Below are 27,883 nucleotides of genomic sequence, written 5' to 3'. Positions count from 1 at the left end.
AAATATAATTTATGTTATCATGTGCCGAAAGTGTCCGTCCGCTGTGTACATTGGACAAACATCTCAGACACTTCGCCAAAGGATCAATGCCCACAAAACAGATATTAGACAGGATCACAAAGAAAAAACAGTTTCTTGCCATTTCAACCAGAAAGGACATTGTCTCAACGACTTAATTACCTGCATCCTGCTTCAAAAGCCTTTTAAAACTGCACTTGAAAGGGAATCCTCTGCACTGTTATTCATGCTAAAATTTGACACTTTACACCGGGGTCTTAACAAAGACTCTAGTTATCTTACACATTACAAAGATAGCTTCCCCAGTTATCACCTCTAATAACATTAGCTCACAGACATTTACCTCCCCCCCCACCCCCCACACCCGCCTTCTGTTCTGAAATTTGATTTGTCCTTTTCATATGTGTTCATTTTTTTAATTGTATCCTTTGGTATATATGGTTGTAACTATTTTCTTCCACTATTTGATCTGAGGAACTGGGTCTGGCCCACGAAAGCTCATCATCTAATAAACCATCTTGTTAGTCTTTAAAGTGCTACATAGTCCTGTATTTTGTTTCAGAATAATAAAAGTATAGCTCAGCTAACAGTGAGAATTGGTTCATCAGAAGGTGGCTTAGCTGCCATATTAAATATGAAAATCTTTCATTACATATAAAATCTGTGTAGGAACTCAAAAGGCAGAAGACATAAACTTTTAATTCTTCCTAAGGACTGGATAGTTTCAGGGAATTTAAGCAAGACCCTTCCTCTCAAAGTCTGTACATTTTTGTTTCATACAAATCTACAGTAGCTATCTCTGTAGGGTAAAAGAAGCAGCAGGCTCGTTACATTTATCCTATGTCAAGATGAAAAGCTGATTATACTGATGAGTGCAGATGAAGTGGAAACCTCTCAGAGATTAGGTTTTGCTCTCCATGTGCCCTACATTGCAGATTGACATAATCATTTAAGGTTGTTCGTTTTACACACACAGTTTTTCCTATGTTTCCTTATCAGAGTGAAAATGCACACACAAAGTGAAATGATTAACAAACTGTAATCATTCATCTCCCTTTGAGAGAACTATTTTAAAAAAAAGTGAACTGCTGCAGCTTCTCAAAATACTTAGAACTTATTTTTCTGTTTTCCATTCTTTTCTCAGTATCTGTCTCTGATTATGACTGATGTGTAAATGTGATGTTATTGACAAGGTTCTGTAAATTTATAGTTCTTGAATGAGAGATGTAAAGTAAAACATGAGCAAACTAGAGCTTCTACAACCTTAAAGATTATCTGTAGCAATGGAAAGAAGTTTAAAAAGAACAAAAATCTCAAGAATTTTAGGTAGAGATGGTAAGCAAATGGCATTTTAATTATTACTAATTATTTTAAGATTTAATTGTATTCATGAAAGATCTGTCTGTGACATATTAAAAGCTGCTTTGTAGCTCCCCCATGCTTCCTTAAGTTATTGACCTTTGAAGTTGGAATCTTGTTTAACGAATCTCTTCAGAACCACATGTGTAGTTACAAAGAGATGCTACATTTTCCCTAATCATGCGATTTCATTGTAACATTTACAATAATCTTCAAACATGACTGTGATCAAAATACTATTTTTTTTCTACCCAAATTGTAAAATGACTTACAGCAGGCAGTAAGTTCATTGCAGTATTTATACATTGAGGCTTCGTCTACATTGCAGGATTATTGCGGAAGAAGCCTTTGCGTAAAAGTTTTTGTGCAAAAACATCTTCCGCAAAAACCCGTCCACACCTCAAAGTGCATCGCTTTTGCAATGCGCTTTTACACAAGAGAGCGTCCACACTGCATGGACACTCTTGCACAAGAAAACTCTGATTTGCCATTCACAGAATGGCCATGAGAGCACCTGTGCTTTTTCCCTGCAGAGCATTCACACTTGCCTTTATACCCAAAAACTCTTGCACAAAAAGGGAGTTATTCCTTGTGGGGAGAGGAATAACTGTACCACAAAAAGCCCTATGTTCTACCAATTTTCTTGTGCAAAAGCGCATTTGAGGTGTGGATGCTTTGCCAGTTTTTGCACCAAAACGGCTGTTTTGACGCAAAAACCTTGTAATGTAGATGTGGCCTGAATTTCTTTATGAATCCTGTGTGTAACACAATAATGACTTTTGTTTCTTCCCTGCTTTACCCCAGAACTGAGTATTTCAATGAACAATATCAGCAAGATTTTCAGGTATGAAGATAGATTCTTTAGCCTAAACAAATTCGGCTCCCCTAGGGTTTTGGAGTCACTTTAGAAAATAGGAGGGTACTCTACTGTGAAGAGCTTTATATGTAAGATTTTTTGTTTTCTCTATTTTTTTAAATGAAGATGCAAAAACGATCCTCAGGAAATCCACATGTTGGGGTTGAAAATAAATGTAAGGCTGGCTCTTGTAACTGTGAGTGTTAGGAAGTGCCTATGCTGTTCTTTTTGTACAGAAAGCAAGTCAGATGGCTGGGACATGATCATTTTTGTTGATGTTGCAAATTCCGAAGTGGCGTTCATCTCGTTAAAAGCCCTATTTCACTGATCTGATCTAGCTGCCATTGGCTGTAGGTCTGGCCTGGGGGTCCTGGATGCTCAAGACAGAACTAGCCCTCCTGGAGCCCATTGCATGAGAAGCCCAGACTTTGCAGGAGAATCCGGTTTCTGCCGTGGACTCTTAACAGCCAACCGCAGGAACAGTGACTTTCCCAGGGCCAGAGAATACCACACCCCACACGCGCGTTTATTGGCGGGGGGGTTAAGACAGGGAGGGGAAAGAGGTGGCGATGGACATTCCCTGGCGGGCAAAGAGCCACTGAAGGGGGGGGGGGGAGCGGGAAGGGGCTGCTCTGCCCTGGGGGGTCATCACTCCTCAGCACTCTTGTTTCGGTGATTTTGGCTGCAGCTGTCGCCCGGGCCCCATCCACTGCTGCGCCGCTTGGCTCCCGCAGCAAGCCAGGAGCCGGAGGCTTGCGGCAGCTGCCCCGGCAGCCCCGCGCGGGATCCTTGGCTGCGAAGGAGCCCGGAAGCCGAGCGGCTTTAAATGCCAGGCGGCGGCGGCGACGGGCAGCCAGAGGAGAGCGGCGGGATTAGCGCGGGGGCAGCCGCCGCAGCCGCGGGACGGGCCAGCATCTCTCTGCACCTGCAGCCACAGCCCAGCCGCGGGCTGCGCCTCCTGCAAGGTAACAACCCTGCGTTTGTCCGGCAGTCCGCCTGCGTCTCCTCCTGCCCCAGCGGAAAGCCGCCCACCCGGGCGGAAAAAACTTCAGGTTTATTCTCCATCTCCCTCTGAGCGCAGAAAGCGGGCGGGGAGGGGGGTGGGGGTGTCTTTCCTGCCCGCGCTCTCCTGCTGCTGCTTTATAAATAGCTGCTGGGCTGAGACCGAAGCGGTGATCGCTCCCTTGCCTTTATCCGTTTCCTTTGCAGCCCTGTTAGCGTCTCCCCACCGCCTACCAGCAGCGCTCGGGCAAGATGTCGCTGGGTTATTTGTGTTTGTGTCTGAAAACTCTCCGAATTGTACGAGGCCCCTTTCCCTTTCTCCCGGTCTCATGCTGCAAGACGCATGCAGCAGGGCTAGGAATGAGGGGTGGTTACAAGTTCTCCCTGTAGCTGGCTTTGATGCCTGCAAATCCCTTCATGAACTGGAGAGGGTGGGTGGGTGACTAGAAGGCACATGATTCATGTTTACAGTGTTCAATCAATCTGTTACCCTCAGAGCCTAGGGAGTCGAGTCACTTCAGAAAATAGGAGGGCACTCAACTCTGTACTGTGTAGAATTATATGTAAGGTTTTTTGTGTTCTCTATTTTTTTTTTAATTAAGAGGCAAAAAATATCCACAGAAAATCTTACCTCAGCCCTGTGTTCATCCACCATTTATTGGCAAAAGATTATCATCTCTCTACCCTGCGCTCCACCTAAAACACACATGTCAAAGCATGTATGTAAGCAATTAAATAGATTCTTCTTTCCTAGGCTCAATGTATTGGGTTTAGACGTTGTTTCGGTGGATAGAGCATTGATCTGGGGACCAGGAATGCCCAAACTACTATCCTAGCTCAGCCATTCTGTCATGATAGGCAATTCACTTATGAGTCTCCTCCTCTGTGAAGCCTCTGTTAGTGTTGGAAGTAACAATACTTTCCTGCTTTTTAGGCCCAATCTATGTAAAAAGTTGAAATAATGAAAACCAATGTTTTACTCAATAATTGAATCAACAAACAGTGGGAAAAGATTTCCAAAATCCTGTCTAATGTACTGAGCCATGGTAGAGTATCTATTATACAATAGAGTATAGTACACTTTGAGAAGCGCAATGCATGTGCCAAGTTTTAAATGTAATGGTATACTTGCATAACATACCAACAAGTTTTGTCACAGTAACACAAGCAAGTATAAGAGTTAGGTTGAGGGATGCAGAAGTGTTGGTTTACTTTATTTGAAAATAAAATCTTTTTTAACAGCTTTCCAGTAAAAATGTATGGGTCTGGGAAGTTGATATTTGGTATGAAATTGATTCTCTTTGAGAGGTATCTTATAAGGTTCCAGGGAAAGTTCATTTTTACTTCACTGATATATGCATTCTTGGAAATCAAGTTCTGTGCACCTGCAGTACATTTCTCAATATTTGTTCAAAAAGTGCACACCTATGTGTGCCTGGTTCAATTAACTACGTAGTTTCTGGATGGTAACACACACAAACCTGTAGGGGAACATTTTAACCTCCTTGGATATTCAATAATGTATTTAAAAGGAGCCATTCTTCTACAAAGGTATTTTATCACCAGATTATAGAGGGAGCTTGCTGAACTTGGAATTCATTTACAAATTTAACACTATCAACTTGGGCTTGAGTGAAGATCTTAAATGGTTAATGCACTACAAAAGGCAATTTCCCTGCCTTTGATATTTGCATTTACACATCAAAAGTTGTGACTTGGACACATCCAGCCTGGCTCAATTAGCATCATTAACACTGCCCCTACAATTGACAAGTAACTGCTTTTGCTGTTATCTATATGTACTGGATTCTATAATTTCCACTCCAACTCATCTGATGAAGTAGGTTTTAACTCATGAAAGCTCATGATATATTTGTTAGTTTCTAAGGGTATGTGTACACTACCCTGCTAGTTCGAACTAGGAGGGTAATGTAGGCATACCGCACTTGCAAATGAAGCCCGGGATTTGAATTTCCCGGGCTTCATTTGCATAAGCGGGGAGCCGCCATTTTTAAAACCCCGCTGGTTCGAACCCCGTGCAGCGCGGCTACACGGGGCACGAACTAGGTAGTTCGAACTAGGCTTCCTAGTTTGAACTACCGTTACTCCTCATTCCACGAGGAGTAACGGTAGTTCGAACTAGGAAGCCTAGTTCGAACTACCTAGTTCGTGCCCCGTGTAGCCGCGCTGCACGGGGTTCGAACCAGCGGGGTTTTAAAAATGGCGGCTCCCCGCTTATGCAAATGAAGCCCGGGAAATTCAAATCCCGGGCTTCATTTGCAAGTGCGGTATGCCTACATTACCCTCCTAGTTCGAGCTAGGAGGGTAGTGTAGACATACCCTAAGAGTGTGTTATACTACAGGGATTTTTCGAAAAAAGTGGCCTTTTTTCAAAAAATCTTTACCTGTGTCTAGACTGCAGACACATTCTTTCGAAAGTAAATTGAAAGAGTGCGTCAGTTTTTTCAACCGTGGAAAACCTCGTTTTATGAGGAATAATACCTTTTTTGGAAAGTGTTCTTTTGAAAAAAGGTGCTATGTAATGCAAACTGCTTTTTTTAAAAGAGAGCATCCAGACTGCCTCGGTGCTCTCTTTCAAAAAAGCGGCTTGCTTTTCGAAAAGTACTTGTTTTTCTAAAGAGGCTTGCAGTCTAGACGTAGCCTAAGATACTGCAGGACTGCACATTGTTTTGGATAGTGAAAAGTTAGCAACTGACATAGGGTTTCTTAATACTCTTGAAAGTATACTTATAGAAGCATGGATAAAAGTACAGGCAGTCCCTGGGTTATGTACAAGATAGGGACTGTAGGATTGTTCTTAAGTTGAATCTGTATGTAAGTCGGAACTGGCGTCCAGATTCAGACACTGCTGAAACTGACCGCCAGTTCTGACTTACATACAGAATCAACTTAAGAACCCCAGGCGTCCCCAAGTCAGCTGCTGCTGAAACTGACCAGCAGCTGATTCCAGGAAGCCCGGGGCAGAGCAACTCTGCCTGGGGCTTCCTGTAGTCAGCACTGGTCAGTTTCAGCAGAAGCTGACTTGGGGACGCCTGGGGCAGAGCAGCTGGGGTGCTGCTAGGTTGCTCCAGTAGCGCCGCTCCTCGGTGCTACTGGACCAACCCAGCAGCACCCCATCTGCTCTGCCCCAGGCGTCCTGATTCAGCCGCTGCTGAAACTGACCAGCAGCGGCTGAATCAGGACCTGGGGCAGAGCAGCTGGGGTGCTGCCGGGTTGGTCCAGTAGTGCCCAGAGCGGGAGCTGCAGGACCAATCGGCAGCGCCCCAGCTGCTCTGCCCCAGAGTCCAAAACAAAAGCCTGGTCTGCTGGGGGGGGGGGGGGACACACTAGCTGCGCCCCCCCCCCCAGCAGACCAGGGACATGGGGAGCAGAGCCGCAGTGGCAGCGGGGTGCTGCGCCTCTGAGGCTTTGCTCTGGCAAAGCCTCAGAGGCGAGGGACCCCGCCCCGGCTGCGGCTTCAGTCCCGGTGCCTGTGGTCTGCTGGGGACGGTCCCCAGCAGACCACAGGCACCCAGACTGAAGCGGCAGCAGCGGCGGTTCCCCGCGCCTCTGAGGCTTTGCTCTGGCAAAGCCTCAGAGGCGCGGGACCCCCCCGCGGCTGCGGCTTCAGTCCGGGTGCCTGTGGTCTGCTGGGGACCGTCCCCAGCAGACCACAAGCACCCAGACTGAAGCGGCAGCAGCGGCGGTTCCCCGCGCCTCTGAGGCTTTGCTCTGGCAAAGCCTCAGAAGCGCGGGAACCCGCCCGGTGCCCCTGGTCTGCTGGAGATGGTCTCCAGCAGACCAGGGGCTCCAGAGCAGCTTACTAACGGGGCTTTCTCGCCCCGACCGCCGGGGCGAGAAAGCCCCGTTCGTAAGTGCGGATCCGACGTAAGTCGGATCCGCGTAAGTCGGGGACTGCCTGTAAAATACTTTTGTAAATTTTATGCCCCAACATTTAGTCAAATGTTTGAAAGGAAAATGAGAATATACTAGAAACACTTCTCAGCTGAACACTTCAAAAAGAAGCAGACATAGGTGACTTATCATCCTACTGCAGAGCTTTATCTCAGTCCCCTCCCCTTTACAAAATCTGCAGGAGCTCTGGTAGTCCCTGTGCGCGCAGACTAGCAGTGTGCACAGAAGGAAGCCCAAACTCTTTAGAAGCTGCACAACTAGATGAGGCTACAAGGGAGAGTGCAGAAGTATGAAGGCTAATGAGTTATTCGGAAACATTAGCTTTCTTGAAATAAATTAATAACATCATAAAGTATAAACTCCTATAAAATTACTGGAACCTTTAATGTTGCAAAGATATGGGAAATGTCACCAGATCCACTCAGAGAATGAGAAAGTTGATGTATTGTTTTCTGTTGTCAAGTAGACAAAGAATGGCAGTCCCCCAGCCCCAATGCCAAAGAACACTTCAGCCTTTCAGATATTACTACTGATGTAAAGGGTTAATATCTCATTTACATGTATAAGTCTTTAATAAGAAAATATTTCCTAAATTCTGCAGATACTTATGTACATAAATTTATAGAGGATCAGAACCCAAGGCTGTAAAGTAAATGCAATAAACAAAATTACTATTTAGGGGAGGAAATAAGGGGGAAGTTAGAGAGAATAATTTTGAGTACAGTATTTTTTTTAATTTAAGGTTCTAAGATGAGCCATCTTTCTGACTTAAAGAAAATATATTAAGTATAGAGCAAAAGTGCTCAGTGGAAAATATCCCTATTTCTGTAGGTACTTCTAGTACTACCTCTTCCAAGTATTACTTTCCCCCTGAACTCTCTAGAACTTCCAGAAATGTGTTTGATAGCTTTAATTGCGCTTCATCCATTTTGGCAGGAACATGTTCTTGTTAGACAATTCTTCTGTTGAATGAGCTAAGCGCTGATCTTATTACTTAAGTGTGTATTTGATCACACTTAGTCAACTACATAATTTGTGTTTGTAGACTTCATTCTATTGACTTCTTTTTGTTACTTTAATAAGCAGTGAAATAAAGGGGCCAAAGATCTTTTTTAATAGGAAATAAGGAGTTTTTTAACCTGTGTCTTACAGCTGTCAAAGTGCTAATTCACTTATGTTTTTTGGACTCAGTGATTGGAGTATGAGCCCTAGCTGTGTATATTATTTCATTAGGATTGCAACAATGTACTTATTCCTTTATTTCCACTTCACTTGTTGTTATCTTCACTCACCGTTACTTTTTTTTGCTGGCATTTGCTGATGGTGGCTGACAAGCTCCCTGTACTTTCATGTGTCTTCATTGAGTCATTTAGGGATAAGCACAATCTAGTGGCTGGTGTGTCAATTGAATAACACACTTTTGAATACTATTGTCTCTCCACACCAAGAAAACATTACCAGGAAACTGTTTACCATTATTATTCTTGATCAGGTCCACAACTCATGCCCTACTCTGCTGAACTTTCTTCTACAAAAGCAGATTGTACAGCTCTCTGGTGCTGCAGAGGTAGCTAGATCCCTTTGGATAGCATTCTCTATTCACTTGGACAGGTGGTCAGGTAAAGCTTATCAAGACCTTCTCAGGTTACTGTCTGTGCATGTCAGAGATGTAGCAACTCCTGGGGCCTCTCCTGACTGGGAGGATCAAAGAGCAAAGAACAAGAAGCAGTGCTGCAAAAGTCCCTGTGCAAGCAGATGTATGTGCAAGCAGCTGTATCTGCCAGCCATATAGTATGTGTCAGTTTTCTCCATCTGCAGCTCTCCACAGCTAGCTGGATTTCCCATCATTCACTTGGCTACTTAATCTGATTTACATGAAGTTTATGTAGCTTTGTTGAAGGACTACTGCACCAGTGGACTATATATATTGAATTGAGTATGACCCTTGGTAAAGAAAACCCAGCATTCAAGAGCTGTAGACTCTATGCTCCAGCAGAAAATACAGTGGGTCAAAAGAAACAGACAGGTGAATGGTTGCCCCTGTAAGAAAATCAAAAATCTTCAACTGTCCAATGAAGACAGATGTTCCTTTGTTAGTACTTCTGATCTAAGAAGAATAGCAAGAACATTCTATAGGGGACAGGTCAACAATAAAACATTATGCTGTCTTTCCAGAACCAAATGTTACTTTAAAATTGGGTATGCTAATGAGGTTTCAGGGCAACGATCTTCTGTTAACGGTGCATATTGTCATTAATGACACTGTCATAAGATATGTCCCAAATTATATACAATTTCAGAGAATTTGGAAGACTGATGGTGAAGGACAGTGTCCAAGTGATCTTGTTGGAGACCCAGTCCTGTTCTATGAGTTAAGACAGACAGAAGATTCTAGAAGTGAACCATTGGTAGGTGAGTTGTATCAAGTAGAAGGGTCTGATTTTGTTGGCCACTGGTCTACCTTTGATAAGGAAAGGGGCCTGTACATTTTGAATGGCTCCTTCTCAGTAGAAGAGAAACCAGTCTTCTCGAGCACAAGTTGGTAAGTCAGGATGGCCTTGAATAAATAACAAAAGGGGAGGGCAAAAAGAAGGAACAAATGAGCATTCACTTAGCACAAAATCATGTTAAGGAGAAAAGAAAGAAAAAATTAGAAGTAGAGCAATTCTTTAATTTATAATGCACTCATATTAGGTGCTTGAGCAACAAATGAGGAATTGGAATTGCTCATTGATGAGCATAAATTCAAATTAGTTGGCTTACTGAAACCTGGTGGAATGAATCACATGATGGGATCATTCAAAATGGTTATAATTTATTTAGGAAGAAACAAGTGAGCAAACAGGAAGCGTGGCACACAGTCAAAAATGACACTACCTGTTTGAGTCATTTGTACCCTGGAAGAAAATGATCTTGAATGCTTATGAATCATAATAATAAATAAGAATCAGAAACTTAATGGATAAAGCAACAGATGGGATGTTAGCTGGTGTCTGCTGCTGACTGCCAAACCATACTAGGAAACAGAATGGCCAGCTCCTTAAGCACCTTATCTATAGTAAGTAGAGGAAAACTGTGTGACTTTGGGGAACTTTCAATCTGAGTGACATGTGCTGGAGGTTTTGAACTGCCAGCTTTAAAACATATTTGAAATTTCTAAACATTATAGATGACCATTTCCTCACTTAAGAAGCATTGCATCCAACATCAGGGATTTCTATATAAGCCCTCATATTGACAGATTGATCACAGAACTAAAAGTCAGTGATAACGTAGATACAAGTGATCATGAGCTAATCATCTTTACTATGTTTCAGAGGTAGCCATGTTAGTCTGTTTCAGCAAAACCACAAGAAGTCTGGTGGCACCTTAAAGATGAAATAGAATAAAGTCCAACACAGTAAAATATATATAATTGGTACTTTGTAAAAAAAGACTTTAAAGCCAAAACAGTAATGAGCCAGATCAGTTGGGAGAAATAATTTAAACAGAAAAATTATGAATAATTGAGAATTATTGAATATTTTACACAATGCCACATTCAAGAAAAAAGGCCACACTGCTTAAAAAAAACAACTTGCTGTGGAGGAGAAATAGTCACCTTAAGAAATCAGGGGACTGGGAAATTGGTAGTAATGAGAATAAATTAGAAGCTCAAAATTGTAGAAAATTAATAATGGAAGCAAAAGGATTTTGCTTAGCAGCATTACAATAAGTTTAAGTATATTAGGCACAAAAAATTCTAAAAATAGTATCAGTCAATTAATAGATTGAAATGATAGAATTGTCAATTAATAATGTAGAAAAGATTGATATATTCAGCACATATTCCTGTTCTGTGTTTAGGGAAAAAAACATATGTGGTCAAATCATATAATGAAACAGTTCTCTGTACAATAGTAATTCAAGGGGATGTCAAATAGCAGCTACTAAAGTTAGACATTTAAGAATCAGTATGTCTGGATAGCTTACATTCCAGAATTTTGTAAAGCGTTGGCCAATGAGTTTGCTGGGCCATTAATGTTAATTTTCAATAACTCTCAGAAGACACGGGAAGCTTCAGAAGATTTGAAGAAAACTTATGTTGTAATATTTTAAAGGATAAATGACATGACTTAGGTAATTATAGACTTATCAGCCTGACATTGATCCTGGGCAAAAATAAAGGGATGCTTCAAATAATGCTCAATTAATAAAAAAAATTGAAGGCTTTATAAAATATAGATCCTGACTAATGAACTTAACATTTTAAGAGATTACAAGGTTAGTTAAGGTAATAGCATTGATGTATATATTCATAGACTTTCTAAGGTATTTGTTTTGGCACTGCAGGACATTTTGGTTTAAAAAAAAAACTAGAATAATTCAAAAGTATCATGGCACACATTAAATGGATTAAAAACTAGGTAACTGGTAAGTCTCAAAATGTAATTGTAAACAAGAAATTATCATTGAACAAATATGTTTTTAATGGGATTCCCACAAGGACTGATTCTTGGCCCTATGCTATGTTACATATTTGTCAGTGACCTGGAAGAAAACATAAAATCATCACTGAAAAAGTTTGGAAATGATCCAAAGGTGGGGAATGGTAAATAAGAGAAAGGATAGGTCACCAATAAAGTGTGATCTGGACCTCTTAGCTGTACACAGGCAAACGACATTTGTTTTAATACAGTAAATGTAAAGTTATACATCTAGGAGCAAAAAACATAGGCAGTATTTACAAGATGAAGGGCTTGAAAACAGTGATTCTCACAAAGCTGCACGGTTCTTGGGGTATAATCCCATAAACATCAGCTCCACATAAGGGACACTGACCAAAAAGGCTAATATAGATAGATTCAAAGTGGAATCTTCAGGCGTAGTGAAGAGGTTTACATTATCTCTAAAGAAACTAGGAGCTCTTTAAAATACTAACAAATTTTATTAGGCTACTTCCTCAGATGCTGAAAAGAAGAAAAAAGAAAAAAACAAGGAATACAGAGATGGGAATGTGACAGCTGTAATTCATGTGCAAATTTAACACCCTGAAAAAAGGTTTAAATAGAAACATGGAGTTTTTCTCACATTACAATAGGGAATTTCCTTTTCAGGTACTCTCACCTCATCACTGTTGGAGATGAGCTACATCCACTCTGATTTAATTAGTGCTGATGTCACACTCCCATCTCTGTGTCCCTTCCTTTTTTCTTTTCTGTTTAGCATCTGAGGAAGTGAGCTGTATTTCACAAAAGCCTGTGCCCAATAAATTTGTTAGTTTGCCACAAGACTCCTTGTTTTTTCTGTAGCAAAATAACATAGTTCCCTTCTGAAGCCTGTATTGCCTCTCTTATTTGACTGGAACACTACATCTACTTCTGGTGTCCATAGTTCAAGAGGGATGTTGATAAATTGGAAAATCTTCACAGAAGACCCATTACAATGATCCAAAGACTGGAAAACATGTGTAACAGTAACAGACTCTAGCAAATTAATCTATTTATCTTAACAAAGAAAAGGTTAAGGGATTACTAGATCACAGTTTATAATTGCTTATATGAAGAACAAATATTTGATGATGGACTCTTAAATCTAGCAAATAAAAGCAGTTATTTCCAGTCTGAACTTCTCTTTCTTCCTGCATAGTTGGAGAAAAGACAAGTTCCAGCTAGAAATAAAGTGCATATTTTTAGTAGTTTCATGGTAATTAGCCATGGGAACAATTTACCAAGGGTCAGGGTATATACTCCAGCCTTTGAAATTTTAAAATCAGGATTGGATATTTTTCCAAATTAGGTCTTCTAGTTTTAAAAGGCATTAATTCAGGGATGTCCTATGGCCAGTATTATATAGGAAGTCAGATGAAATGATCACAGTGGTCTTTTCTGACTTTGTAAGCTATGAATCTGTTAAATGGAACTCTTCACAGTCTTAAAGATAGACACACATGTGTTTGTAGGATCAGGACTTAAGCTGATTGCTTCTTTTTACTCACCTATATTAAATGCCTTAAATTAAAATGTAGTAACATGGGTGATTTGATATATCAACTTTTTTATATAAATACTGTTCTTTTTCAAGGAGTGTTCCAATGGGTCCTGCACTGTATGTGTCTTGGTGTTCCTGCACTTATAATCAGAACTTTTTAACAGCAGCCTGTCTCCCATCCATTCCAGCACACATGCGTGGCACCACTCGCGCAACCATTCCTCGGTTCCTTCTCAATTGCTCCAGGGTTTCAGGACCAGTATAAGAGGCTGGCAGATTCCCTGGACATTTCCCTCGTGGAAGTACCTCAGGTGCAACACAAGTTGACTATGTACTGCAGGCATCATCTTCATTCAAAATATCTCTGCCGGTCCACAAGGCCATATTGGATCCAGCAAAGATCCTTTGGAAGACTAAAGCCTCCATTTCTCCAATCTTGGGGGAGGGTGGGAGGAAGGAGAGGGCAGAGTGTTATGTTTCTGCCAAAGGGGCAGAATTTTCATTCATTCACCTACCTCCAAACTCTTGTGGTGGATGCAGCCCACACCCACGCTAAGGTTAAGCAAATTCAATTTAAGTCCACACCCTAGGATAAAGACTGGAGGAGACTGGACATCCTGGGTCGAACATTGTATTTGTCCACATCACTCCAGATAAGAATAGCTAACTATTTGGCATTGCTGGCAAAATACACTTACTGCCACTTTGAGAAAATGGAAACTTTTAGTGAATATCTGCTTGAGAAGTACAAACTTCATTTAAATCCAATTAAGATGAAGGAGTCCTCATAGCCAAGACCACTCTGGAGGCTTCACTGGATGCAGTGAACACTGCTTCAACATTGCTTGTGATGTCCATGGTCATGTGTTGGGCCTTCTGGCTGTGCCTCTCTGGGTTTCCTAAGGATGTGCAGAAAACAGTTGAGGACCTCCCCTTTGAGGGTCAGAAGTTATTTTCTACCACAACAGATAATTCTTTACATACACTCAATGATTCATGAACTATGCTTCATGAGCTATGCTCATGACCTTGGGTATGTACGGTCCCTCAACCTAGGAAACTAAATCACCTCTATGCACCACAAGGTAGGTCATCTTTGTACTCTGTACTCTGTCCCACCTTTTCTCCACTTCCTTCCCTGAGCATGCACCGTCCCTGCTCCTTCGCCTTCTCCTCCTGTTCTGGAGCTTCCTGAATGCCATGAATCAGCTATTCATGGCACTCTGGAAGTGCTAGGAGGGTAGGGAAGGAGTTTGTCATTGAGGCCACCAGTGGGCAAGAGGCACAGGAGGAGCTTGGTTGCTGATGGGTACTCAGCACTTACTAATTTTTCACCATGGGAGCACCCATGGAGTCAGCAACTATGCTTATTTAATGTTAACGTGCTGTGACAGACCAGGGCAGCTGGCTACAATCGTTTGGTGGAGGAGAGACATACCAGAAACTGGGTGAATGGTTTTCTGTTTCTGGAATGAACTGCCAGAGACTGCTGCCACCTAATCAAGGCAGGTAGGCACCTAAGGCTAATTAAGAGCTTGCCTGAAACAGCAGGCTAATCAGGCACCTGCAGCCAATTAAGGCCTGCTATGCTACTTTAAAAGGTTTCCCCTTAGGTAAGGGAGGGAGAAGGAGAAGAATGAAGGATTGAGAGTTGAAAGTGTGTTCCCGGAGAACCAAGCAAGGAAAGAGTGTTTTTGCTGAAGCAGGGAAGGTTTTCCTGGGTACCAGGGAGAAGGTACTAGAGGAGTGTTTGGGGAAGTGGCCTAGCAAAAAGGTTGCTGTAGTGGGGCTAGAGGAAAAACCTTGTCATTTGCCACTATCTAGGGTCCCTGGGTTGAAACCCGGAGTAATGGGCAGGCCCGCCCCACCCCCAACCCATATCTTAAGCCAACCTTCCAGTTTAGTTTTGAAAAAAATCCATTGTGAAGAAAATGAAACATATTTTCCACAAAATGCCAGATCATGAATACTGGATATGCAAAGAGTTCCTAATGAAAAACACTAAATTTGGGAACAAAACATATCAGTTACAGGATTTTTTTTTACGTACGCTGAAGTTTATGAGAGATTAATTGCAAAAACTTCATAATAAGGGCAAGTCAGATGTCCTGCTGAATACAACATTAAATATTATGGAATATGTGCTGTAGCTCTTCTTTGTTGTACAATTTCTTAATCAGTATTCCTAAGATGGTTTTATATTTTAAATATACTCTTCAGCCTTCATAAAGTAATAACTCCAGACTACTACATATTTAACACATTGAAACAAAGACATTACTTTCAATAAATCAGATTAGTTTAGTGTGTTCGTGACAATGTTCTTTGCTTTTAGAAAAAGGGAACACTAATTTATTTTGTGTGATTTCCATAATAATTGATATGTTTATGAAATTTCACCATATGTTTATGTTAAAATATATTTCCAAAGACTTTAAGGATAACAATTTATATCTATTATATATAGGGAGAAGGATATAGTAGGGAGGGACAAAAGGAAAGGAAGACTTCCAAAGCAAGTTTTTGTACTATAGTAATTAAATTAAAATGTATATTTTGGAGAAAGGTGGTCTTTTGAAGAATTTTAAAAAAATAACACCTATGTCTGAAGATCCAAGCACTTGAGGCGAAACATGAGTGTTTCGATTGTACATCTAAAAATATATGCAAAGATTTTTTTCTAGAAATATGATTTTATAATCTTTAGCAATGAACTAATGAAATATTTAAAGCACATTTTAAACTAAAGTCATATAGTTTAAAATTATAGCAATGCACAAATATTTTTGTCAGTAAATTCAGAAACAGAGTATAAAAATTCAGAAACTGAGTGTATAAACTCCTGGCTGGCAAATGCTGGATAAATGGCTTAATTACTATTTAATGGTTCTTTTACATTATCAGTGTTATGCTAATAGGTATGGCAACCTGGAAGGCTTTGCATTTGCTCGAGAGAGACTCACCAGGATGCAGCACCCTGTTGTGGGAGCCTGCAGGAATGGTCAGAATAGGGATAGGAAGAGGCAAGAGATTAGGCACTAAGACCCAAGGGAGGTAATGATTTCCCTTCTCTTTTATACCTGCCACCCTGGAAGACAGGTGTGTGGGGTTTTTTGGGGGGGAGGAGAGGCAAGGATTGTGTTGTGGGGTTGTTCTTTTTTTTATGACAAGAGGCTGTTACCAGAAATTGATCTATGTACAGCAATGGAAGGCTAAAATAGGACGTGATAGAAACCCCAGAATTGACAAAACAAATTTGGCATAGAAAGTCTTAATTGTGTCAAACATTTAAATAAACGGTATCCTATTTAGGAACTTAATTGTTTAGCATAATAATTTTTCCAATAGGTTGTCAATTATGTGGTTGTAGAATTTTTCACAAATCATGTGCTGGACATGATACTTACCCAGAAACTATTGCCTTAAAGAAAAGGATAAAAATATTTCTTGTAAGTAGTGTTGTGCAACTGTAACATAAATCAGAGTGAATTAAATGAGGAAATAAACAACTGATGTGTTAGTCTAGAAAAATTGGTGGTGGAATACAAGAAAATAATTCCAATCAAATATACTTTGATTTGCTGGGATTCCTTAGGTAACCTCTTCCAGAGAAGTATCATCTGTTACTTTACAACAAAATGTAAAAATTTTTAAAAGCCAAAATAAGATGATCAAATATCAGTGACAGTATTGTAGTTTGACAGCTGTATGTTTATATACATGTAGGCTGTGTCTAGACTGGCAAGTTTTTCCGCAAAATCATCTGCTTTTGCGGAAAAACTTGCCAGCTGTCTACACTGGCCGCTTGAATTTCCGGAAAAGCATTGACGATCTCATGTAATATCGTCAGCGCTTTTCCGGAAATACTATGCTGCTCCCGTTTGGGAAAAAGTCTTTTTCTGAAAGGGCCAGTGTAGACAGCAGAGATTTCTTTTCCGCAAAAAAGCCCCGATCGTGAAAATGGTAATCAGGGCTTTTTAGCGGAAAACCGTGTCTAGATTGGCCACGGACGCTTTTCTGCAAAAAGTGCTTTTGTGGAAAAACATCCTGCCAATCTAGACGTGTTTTTCCGAAAACAGAAAAGCATTTTCGGAAAATCATGCCAGTATAGACGTAGCCAAATTATCTTCATGCTCTTCTTTAGAATAAAAAAATGCACCACTTGAGAGCATGAATTTCCATGTTTACTATATCTGAAACATCTGACTCTGACACATGGATATGTACTGTTTGGTTACTGCATCTACAATTCCCTTTATTGCTACATTCAATAAATGATGGAAGAATACACATGCTAAATCAGTTTTTTTTATTTAGGCTATGTCTACACAGCAGCATTATTTCGGAATAACTGATGATGTTCTGAAATAACAAAGAGTATGTCCACACTGCAAGTCATTATTTCGAAAGAATTGTGAGCTGGAGGACTTCTTACTCTGAATACTGTAACTCTCATTTTACCAGGAATGAGTGAAGTCAGAGGAAGAGTGCTCTAACTCAGACTTCCTGCTGTGTAGACAGCACCAAAAGCCGAATTAAGCTATTTCAACTTAAGCTATGCAAAGACGTAGCTCAAGTTGTTTAGCTTAATTCAACTTTTGCCCTGCTGTATAGACATGCCCTTACAGTTTATGGGCTGCTGGCCTGTTTTCTCCAGTCTAGGAAACATTCATTGCCATACATAAGTCTCTTATAACATAGATTTATCCTTCAACATAAAACATATTCAAAACATCAAGAACTTCCACTGCCCACCATGGACTACAGCTCCCAGAAGCTTTTCCCCTTGTCTCTCTCACTACTGAAAGGACTACACATGATTCCTTTCTATAGCCCTGCTGCAGGACTTAGTGCAGAAGTCCAGTTTTCATCCACATACTTCTTCAAAATGAGCTTTTGTAGAAAAGGCCAGACCTCTTTTCAGCTGGGTCAGATAATTGGGCAGGATTTGCTGGCCCTCAACTCCTGCCCCTTAAAATGGCAGGCCTCCCTGTTTCACATCTGTGCAAGCTGATGTATGCTTCTGTGTAGTTGCAAGGTGAATATTTGAGCAGAACTTGGATCCAATATGTAATCATGCTACTGTAGTGGTCACTATAATAACCGGTTAAGCTTGAATCCTATTTTTGCTTCTTGCAAAAGGTGTTTGAGATGTTATTACTTTACTGACCAGTTCCAACTGTCTTCATTCAATATTTTGGATTTTTTTGAAGCATTTGCCACCAAGTATTACCTAATGATTCTTGTCACTTCTTCAAACTCTTTTTAAAAGAAGGGTTCTGGTCAGCATAAGATACATGCCAATAGTGTTTTTTGGGACCACATAAAGGAAGATACAGCCCCTGACCTCAGGAGCTTGTATTCTAGGTGATAAACTTTTTGGAAAAAAGGACAAAGATTAATTCACAGTTAGAGCTCTAATACATAAACCTATTGTTTTGCATTATGTGTTTCTCTGCTAGAAGTGTCAGTTTTTTGTTCGCTTTTACGTTTTTTTCAAGTTTTATTGGTAACACAGTGCATTCTGTCAGGAGACAAAGGATTATATTTGAGACATGGATAGAGGCCTGTACAAGCTGTTGCAGTAGGTCTAATTTGGCTTTTATCTTGTTTGTGTTACTAGAAATATCAGCTGAATTGTTAACTAGTACATCTTTTCTAAATAAGAGCTCCATGCCCAGAGGCAAAAATGTTTCTTTTCTCTTGCCTATAATTAATTTTTGCTTCAGTTTGTGAGGTCAGCCGAATATTGTCCACATGCTTCTTCTGTGCATGTACCCAGCAATGACTATGCATATTGCATTTCAAAACCTGTGAATGTGAGAATTTGGCTTATGTGTTGAAGGGGAGTTATATTTCCTATTGTTTTCAAATTTGCTTTGATTAGAGAATATTTATTGCCCTAGATCATAAACAACAAATCACAGAATATCCATTTAATGCTGCTGTTGAGCATTACAAATCCCACGCTCATTTTAAAATGGATTAAATAATCATAACATCTGTTTCATTTCCAGATTTTTGAAAAAATCCCCTTGAAACTTTTAACAGCTTGGCATGGTCAGCAAACAGAGGAGTTGCCAGGGACTCCCAAGTTCTAATATTGTCTTTAACACTGAATTCTTTGTGATCTTGGGCATGTTCCTCAAACTGTGTTCTTTAGTTACCTCATAAGCAAAACCAAGGTAAATGCACCTAGGAATGGCATGAGGTTTAATTTAATGTTTGTCAAGAATTTAAAATCAGTCAAAGCATTGTGGAAAGCTCCCTGCTCCTTACAGCCAGAATGCAATTATGGGTTTAGTAGGACTAGAAAGGAAGCTTCACTCCAGGAGGTGCTAGAGTACCCATCAGCTGGGGACATGACATCTTTAAAGAGAGAGGGTCACTGGTTAGTGCATGGGCTTGCCACAGTACCCTGGATTAATTAGCTGGCTTTGTCAGCAGCCATCAGGCCTCTTAATTGCTTCATTTCCAGTGCTGCAAAAGGAACTTTAATAATGAAAAAAGTTCAAGATATTCAGTCTAAATATAAGGAGAATGGGTACTTTCAATTTTAAAAATGTTTTCTGTTGCATAGAAATTACTATTTGAAAATTTCCATGACAGGTGTGTTGCAGACTGATTTTCTTTTGGGGGGAGGGATGTTTTAACTGTGTCAACAAAATGGCTTAAAGATTTTTCTTGACCCCTTGATAGTATAAGGGATGTGCCTTTTGCTATCCCAGTGAAAAGCCACCCACATTTGGCCAAGTTATGAGCCTATGAAAATTAGCAGTTAAATTATCTGAAGATGCTGCCTATATTGGGTATATTTCAACCGAAGGTACAAGGCTGAAAATGAACTTCAGCTGCAATTTCTCCTCTTGACAGCCAGAGATGGTTATGATGCTGCGTACAGACTGAGAGCAGAGACTGCCTCATCTGAGGTCTCAGTGCTGCTTCTGCTAGTGCCTCGGCTGGGAAATGGAGACAGAGGAAACATGACTGAAATGTCAGGTTAGGGAAGCGGAGCACCTTAGCCTGGGGCTATGAGAGGAAGACTGAGAAGGGACTGGATCAAAGGGGATTGGTGGGATATGGGCAGAGAAGAGTCTGTGATGGGATCTTGGGAAAAGGTTGGGGAAAAGGCTGGTATTGGAAGGAAAATCAGTGGGAACATGAATTAGGATGTGAAGTTGAGGTGGGTGAAGGGAGGACTGGGATGGGTAATTGGAAGGCTAGCAATGCACCTGGCACATTAAAAAGTCTTTTGCAATGAATTGAGATTAATATGGTGGTGAACTCTAAGGCCTAATCTACACTTAATATTTTATGGGGGTAGTCATGTCAGTTAGATTGGAGCCTCATCAAATACTCAGACACAACATATAAAGGCTCAAACTAAAGGAAGAAAGGACTCCTCATCCAGGAGCAGCAGCATGCTTTGGGATGCCCGTGACATCTATGGATCCAGCGACTGAGAACAGGGGAAATGCAGTCTGTACAAAGAAAAGTCTAAGGATAAAGTGCTGAAAAAGGAAAAGGTTATATGAGGAAAAAACTAGAAGGAAACATTGGCTCTAGGAGAGGAGGGACTTTCCTCCCTCACCCTGTATCTATGTAGCCTGTCACTCTTGTCCTTCTAATCCATCTTAGCGCAATAGCTGATTTAAAAATTTTCAACTCTACATATGAAGATTAGTAAAAAAATATTTTTTCATGAGGAAATATTACTGCAGATGAATTTGTGGATTGTACATTTAGAAACAAAGCAAAATTTATTTCATTTTGGTTTTGAAAGACTGACATTTTTAAAATATTGTGTCCCCCCCCCCCCCCCCCCCCATATTTCCCTCTTTTTTTGACATTCAGATCTAGGATTTTGTTTTCTCCTTTTTTCTTTTATCCACTTTAACTTTTCAAAACTTTCAACTTTGGCATAGTTACAATGGGGGAAAGGTGGAGAGAGGTTTGAGGGTGAACTAAAAATTTCAACAATATTGAAATTTTCAAAAAGTATTTTGACAAAATAAATTGTGGCTAAGTTCATTTCTTGTAGCTAGCAATGGATGATTTCCATCTAAATTACAATTAGCCAAATTAGCTAAGAAAAAAAGAGAAATATCAAGGATGGCATTTTTACAGTACACACACATTTTATTGTTGGAACTCTTGTGCTATTTTGTTTACATCATCCCTTGATGTCTTATGTCTAATTCATACAGGAAGTCCTCAAAGCAAGGACATGTCAGTGTATTTTTGTCTGTGAGATGTAATGGAGATGTAAAGTGCTAATAAATGATTATTATTATGAGATGCATAAAACTGAAATGTTCTGCTTAAAGGACATGATTAAACAGAAATATAGTTATGTTTTTAAAAATATTGGTATTTTGTAAAACTTGTCTGCCCTATTACTTTTTATTATTTTTACCGCCTGTTTCATATTTTTCTAAAAGTGTTTTTTCCCTGTTGCTTTATGAAAGACCACCATGAACAAAATGGGAAACTTACAGGAGAAATAGTAAAAAACTGACTATATATAAAATGCTGATAAAGACACAAAGTAAACTTTGAGTAATATATTATAGCACCAAAGAAAGGATTGAAGCTCTCTGCAGCCAAGAGAAGCTAACTATTCAGCGTATTCCAAAATCTATTTGTTTTAGCATAGCACTGGAAAAAAGCTCAAATGTCACTGACTCAAGACTGAGAAAGATGTGAGATGTTGATTAGGGATTATCAGAAAACTGACTGAGGAACTTGCAAGCTTACACAGACTAGCTGGCACAACAAAGGGTTTAGATATCTTCAAATATCTTGCCATAACATTTGAGGATCTGGTCTTGAAATTAGATAGGTTGCAACCCACCGCACCTTGGACAGCACAGTTCAGGCAGGGACCCAGCAAGTAGGGAAGGAGCTCTGAAGGGCCTGCTAAGACTAAGTAGGGTTCCATGGCCACTCTGTTCCCAGTAGCCAGGGAAAAGCAATGGTAGTTGAGCCAAAGGAATGCAGTAAGTGACTTCTGTTCAGATGGTCCTGAGCCAAAACCCAGAGTAATCATCCCCCCCACACACTCATCACTGAGGAAGTGGCTAAGCAATTGGACTTCAGTACTACCCCCCAAAAGGGAAGTGCAAAGATTACATGACTGAAGGGCTTTGTTGTGAAGAGGATGCCATGGTCCTTGGAGTGATGTGGGTCTGAGAGCAGATAGGAAGGTGGACAAGGCACCATTGTGAGAGTCCATCCTAACCTGCAGAAATAACCCCCTAAACATTCAGCGGGAGATATCAGTGTGGTGAGTCATGCCCTGTCATAGTTCAATAAAGCATGGTTTGATCCCTGAGATAGTTTGGAAAGGAGGAAACTGAGAGGGGACATGATAGCAGTTTTCAGGTATCTAAAAGGATGTAACAAGGAGGAGAAAGAAAAATTTGTTCTCCTTAGCCTCTGAGGATAGGACTGCAGCAAGGGAGGTTTAGGTTGGACATTAGAAAAAGCTTCCTAACTGTCAGGGTGATTAAACACTGGAATACATTGCCAAGGGAGGTTGTAGAATCTCAATCTCTAGAGATATTTAAGAGCTGGTTAGACAGACATCAATCAGGAATGGTCTAGATGGTACTGGGTCCTGCCATGAGGGCAGGGGACTGGACTCAATGACCTCTCAAGGTCCCTTAAGTTCTAGTGGTCTATGATTCTATGACTCCATGATTCTATGATAGGCTGTGAGTATTTCTTCCTTAACAAATCTTTGCTAAAGTAAGATACCATGATTTGCCAAAATGATACAAGATATTTAAAACGAATACACAGGAAACTGCAAAGCACTATGGTTTAAATCTTCCTCACTTTGTTCGCTAAGGGTATGTATGTCTAGACTACATGCTTCTTTCAAAAGAGATCATCTAAACAGACACAACTTTTTTGAAAAAATGATCCGCTTTTTTGAAAGAGAGCACCCAGGCAATCTGGATGCTCTCTTTCGAAAAAGCCCTGTTTGCGGTCAAGTATGCATTTTTTTGAAAGAGCGCTTTCAAAAAAAGGCGTTCTTCCTCATAAAATGAGGTTTACCACGGTCAAAAAAAACGCCGCATTCTTTCGATTAAATTTTGAAAGAACATGGCGGCAGTCTAGACGCAGGTGACATTTTTTCAAAAAAAGACCACCTTTTAAAAAAAAACCTGTAGTCTAGACATAGCCTAATGGGCAAGGGGTGGTGGCATATTCTCTTTTCCCCAGTTTGTGTCTATCTGTCTGGGAGGGCTTCAACAATGGCTGGTAATGTCACTTCTTAATCCTGTTCCATCATGCCAACAGATTTCCAATGCCGGCTGGCCCCTAGTCCTTCCCCTTCTGATGCATCCTTAAGGAAAACTTTGACTTCCTCTTCAGTGGTATAATGCAGATGAAACGTCCTTCTTTTAAGCAGGGGTGGAGAGAGGGAGCTGGTAAGGGTCTGTAAATTTCTCTTACCACTCACCTCGTTTTAGACTCTTTGACCATCTGTTGTTTAAATAGTTTACTCATCCAAACCCTTTACTCATTTACGTCCTCATAGGAGCAAATCCAAATCTTGATTTTGTTTATACAGATACATGTGGAAGTGATGAAGAAAAGAAAAAAACATATCCTGTCACAGTTGTGACCATATTTTTGCACATAGAATCTAATAGTTTAATCAACACTGTATCTGTAAAAAAACTCAGCTGCGCTGGTCTGTGAAAATTCAAGGTTAGCAGTTCCAAAGGTAAACAATTGTGTGTGCTCATGTAGGGTTTTTTTTTTTTTTGGTTTTGTTTTTTTGTTTTCAGGCTGCAGACTAAATTTAGATGGAGTTCAGTAAACGTCTCTCTGGCTCAGATAAAGCCACCATTGTGATACTGAATTTAATTCTGGATATTTTATAATCCAGACAGATGAATGTGGATTGGATGGAGTTTCAGAGAAGAGTTATAAATATGATTAGTAGGCTGAAGGGATTTGCTTATGAAGACAGTTTCAAAAGAGCTAAAAATATTTGGCTTGACTGCATGACAATTTAGAGAAACATAACTGTCTGTAAGTAACACCGCTAATGCAGAATAACTCATTAAACTGCCACAAAAGAGACTAATTAAAGCTGGAGGATGAAACTCAGAGAACATTTAGTGTACAGAAGAACTGTCCTAAGAGTTTGGTCACAGTCTGTATGCACACCCAGTAAATATAGAAAGATGAGATGATTAGATTTAAGAAGTATTTTTCATCTTTCTATTTTCTGGAGGTGGGAAAGTCAGTGACTGGGCATGAGGGAAGATCTAAGTTTAGTATTACAATTCTGTGGCTGATCATTTGAGCTAAAATCTTCCTATACTGGGATCATTTTGTTACCTTGTTTTCTACCTGTCCTGCCAGTGCCCCTCTTGACTGCCACGTTGTTCTTTCTCTGCCAAACATTTTTCACTGCTTCCAGGCCACCTCTTTACTCCACATCTTTTAGTCTCCATCTACTTCCAGGACATTATGCCCATGTGTGCATTTTATCCTTTTAATTGAACATCCTTATTGTAACAGTGAATGGTGCACAAACATTCCTAACAGAGAGAAAATTACTTTCAAAAATTGTTTTGGGATAGTGACAGAGGGGAAGGATTAGATATTTATACCATTATATGTTATTTTCCAGAGTAAGTAGGTTTGGTCTTTAACTTTTTCATAAGCGCTAAAGCTTCTACTTTGCTTCCATATTACATAGCCAAGAAACCCTGTTGCACTTTGACAATTCAGGCAAAGTGAATTTGAGGTGCAAGCTTCTCTTCTAGTTGTTTCTCCAGTAAGTTTAGTTTCTGATCCCTACAGCTACCCCAGACTAACACAGCTACATTTCTATCACTATTTTTCAATGAGCATCTTGTGTCAGGTAACATTTCCCTTTAGAATGCTAGAAGCTTAAGGTGCCTCACAACCTGAATACTACTCTTAACACATACTCTGCAAATTGTGCAAGTAACAATTACTAGTAGTGGTCAGAGGTATAGCAACTTAAGACCAAGACCGGTAACAGAATTGTGAGTGTTCTTTCTGCATCTTTTTAACCTAACCACATCATCATGATTACCTGCCTCCCCCTTGATAGTTGACCCCTGTATTCTAATTAGCTGAATGTAGGAGTTGCTAACTGTCACTAAATGCAGAACTTCAGAATACTTTGTTCTCTGCAAATTTTCAAACCTACAAAATTTAAAAATTGTACCCTGTCCTTCCTTATTACACTAGTTGTGAGCATGAAATGCTGTTAAAATAGTTTTAAATGGTACAGACCTGTCTTAATAGCAGGCTAAATATATACTTTGAGGGTGATTTCTGGCTGAAACCAACATAAGAACAGCAATTCATGGCTAATGCTCATATAATTCTGAATGTAATATTGTACCTTAGAGTTTTCCCTGTGTAGTCGGCAAGAGTAAGTCTAAGGTCTGACACTGGGTTCTCAAAGCACAAAGGATGCCACACAGATATCTGTCAAACACAAGTAGTTTATTTCCTGACAGCTAACAGCTGTGCCCCATAACTGGAAGAACAATATAACAAAGAAGTGGCATATCTTACATCCCTTCCTGCAAGCCTGGACCCCCGGGTAGGCTGTGGATGAAGTGGGAGGTTGTCTCAGTTTCTGAGGCGCCGGTACCCAAAGCTCATCAGTGAGGTCCAAATTGCTGTGCTTTGGTGCAGCCTTAATACAGCTTTTCCTGCCTTGTTCTGCAGTTTGGAAATTTCCAGGGGTTACTTATTACGTGCTGATGTAGGGCTTAGCTGTTAGTTATCAATCTGGTTCTGTTCTGGATCTACTTGTTCTCTGGCCCTGATCAGTACGTTAGGGTAAACAGAATTGTTTATGCGTTCTTGCCCTTTACCCTTATCTTATATTTGTTCTTGCTATACTGGCAACAATGCTTATCTTAAATGGCGTATGTTTCCAAAGACTTGCTTCTTGCTCATCAGTAGTAGGGGAAAAAGTGTGTGTGGGGGGGGAGAGAATATAGGCCTCACCACCCCTAAAGTAACATGTACAAAGTTCTTCTGCAATTGACCACTACTCCCTGCATATAGGTTAAGTATAGAAATTTGTCCATTTATTTGGAAGAGGATCGTAACAACTGAAATACTTAAAGACTTGGGGTATGTCTACACTACCACCCTAGTTTGAAGTAGGGTGGTTAATGTAGGCAACCGAAGTTGCAAATGAAGCCCGGGATTTGAATTTCCCGGGCTTCATTTGCATCTTGCCGGGCGCCGCCATTTTTAAAGCCCCGCTAGTTTGGACTCCGTGCCCGCAGCTACACGCGGCACGGACTAGGTAGTTCGGATTAGGCTTCCTATTCCGAATTACCGTTACTCCTCGTGGAACGAGGTGTACCAGTAGTTTGGAATAGGAAGCCTAATCCGAACTACTTAGACCATGCCACGTGTAGCCGCAGGCACGGAGTCCGAACTAGCGGGGCTTTAAAAATGGCGGCGCCTGACAAGATGCAAATGAAGCCCGGGAAATTCAAATCCTGGGCTTCATTCGCAACTTCAGTTGCCTACATTAACCACCCTAGTTCAAACTAGGGTGGTAGTGTAGACATACCCTTGTTTAGGTGCTGTGGTGGCCTCTGGCTAAAACTCATTATCTATAAGATATCTCATAACTTCTGAAAATGTTTTTAGGCTGTAATTACTACAGAGTGATCTGCCTAAATATCAGAGGGGTAGCAGTGTTAGTCTGAATCTGCAAAAGTGGCAAGAAGTCCTGTGGCACCTTATAGACTAACCGAAGTGTTGGAGCATAAGCTTTCGTGGGCAAAGACCCACTTCGTCAGATGCATGCATCTGACGAAGTGGGTCTTTGCCCACGAAAGCTTATGCTCCAACACTTCGGTTAGTCTATAAGGTGCCACAGGACTCCTCGCCGCTTCTGCCTAAATATGTATATATAATATCCATTCCAAACACATTTTTCTGTTAGGTAATCATTATAATCCTACAGGTTGAACCTCTCTAGTCTCGCACTCTCTGACCTGGCAACATTTGTGGTCTGGCATGATTTAATTAGCAGAATGTCCATTTATCATGGGTGTGGCCAAGTTTCCCATAGTTCCATAAAGTTTGTTTACAGCTACAGCCACTAGCCCTAAATCTGTGTTCTGTGCTGTTATATAGCTCTAATTTACCCCTAAATGTCTTCTAAGAGCCCAGTAAGAAGCGGAGGTGTTGGTAATGCTGCTAGACAATATAGACCACCAGTAGTTTGGCAAATTCTCTGATTTGGTGCCAGCCAGGACCTGAGGGTACCAGATTAGAGAGGTTTCACCTGCACTATGCAAATGTGCCTTTACACATGTAGAAATCCCAGATTTTTTTTTACATCCTAGACAATTATAAGTCCTGAATGACTGTCCATAAATCCTTAGGAGCTGCAGATTACTCAGAATATGCATTATTGCACATATCAGGAAAATACAAACAAACATTTTAAACTCTAATTTTGTCAAACTATTACAGCTGAGGGGAGAACAAGGGAATTAGGACTTTGAGGGCGTGTTTGTGGAATGTTCCTCTCCCTGCTTAGTGTGTTTATGTAAAATTTATGGAAAACTGAGGAGTAAGGGAGTTAGAAAACTATCCATTCATTGCTGAATAACAAAACATTATTCCATCCAGTAGACAGCAGCTTTGATGGAGAATATCTACTTGGCTCAGTAGTAACTGGAGATCCCTTACAGTTACGTACTGGTTTTCTGGATTTTACTT

At 40.5% G+C, this 27,883-nt stretch overlaps 1 protein-coding gene and 1 long non-coding RNA gene across 4 annotated transcripts in view; one reads left to right on the top strand and one right to left on the bottom strand.

The window, feature by feature from the left end:
- The first annotated feature begins 2,875 nt into the window (after positions 1 to 2,875).
- The window catches only part of FMN1 (formin 1), a 382,661-nt gene continuing 357,653 nt past the window's right edge, over positions 2,876 to 27,883 (top strand). Inside the window, exon 1 of one of the 3 annotated variants that reach the window (XM_025189464.2) lies at positions 2,876 to 3,198. The gene's annotated coding sequence lies outside the window, so the exon portion shown is untranslated. The remainder of the gene's footprint in view (positions 3,199 to 27,883) is intronic. The other 2 variants (XM_075927043.1, XM_075927044.1) reach the window with 2 other exon arrangements.
- LOC142829123 (uncharacterized) lies at positions 13,738 to 25,800 on the bottom strand. The gene is made up of 3 exons (XR_012903421.1): positions 25,700 to 25,800; positions 24,482 to 24,684; positions 13,738 to 14,019 (listed from the first exon to the last, which is right to left on the bottom strand). It is a non-coding gene; the product is annotated as an uncharacterized LOC142829123 (long non-coding RNA).

Source organism: Pelodiscus sinensis, chromosome 4, assembly GCF_049634645.1.
Source record: "Pelodiscus sinensis isolate JC-2024 chromosome 4, ASM4963464v1, whole genome shotgun sequence".
Taxonomy (NCBI): Eukaryota; Metazoa; Chordata; order Testudines; family Trionychidae; genus Pelodiscus; species Pelodiscus sinensis.
The sequence above is the reverse complement of the archived record's forward strand: the minus strand, read 5'-3'. Positions and strand labels throughout refer to the sequence as shown.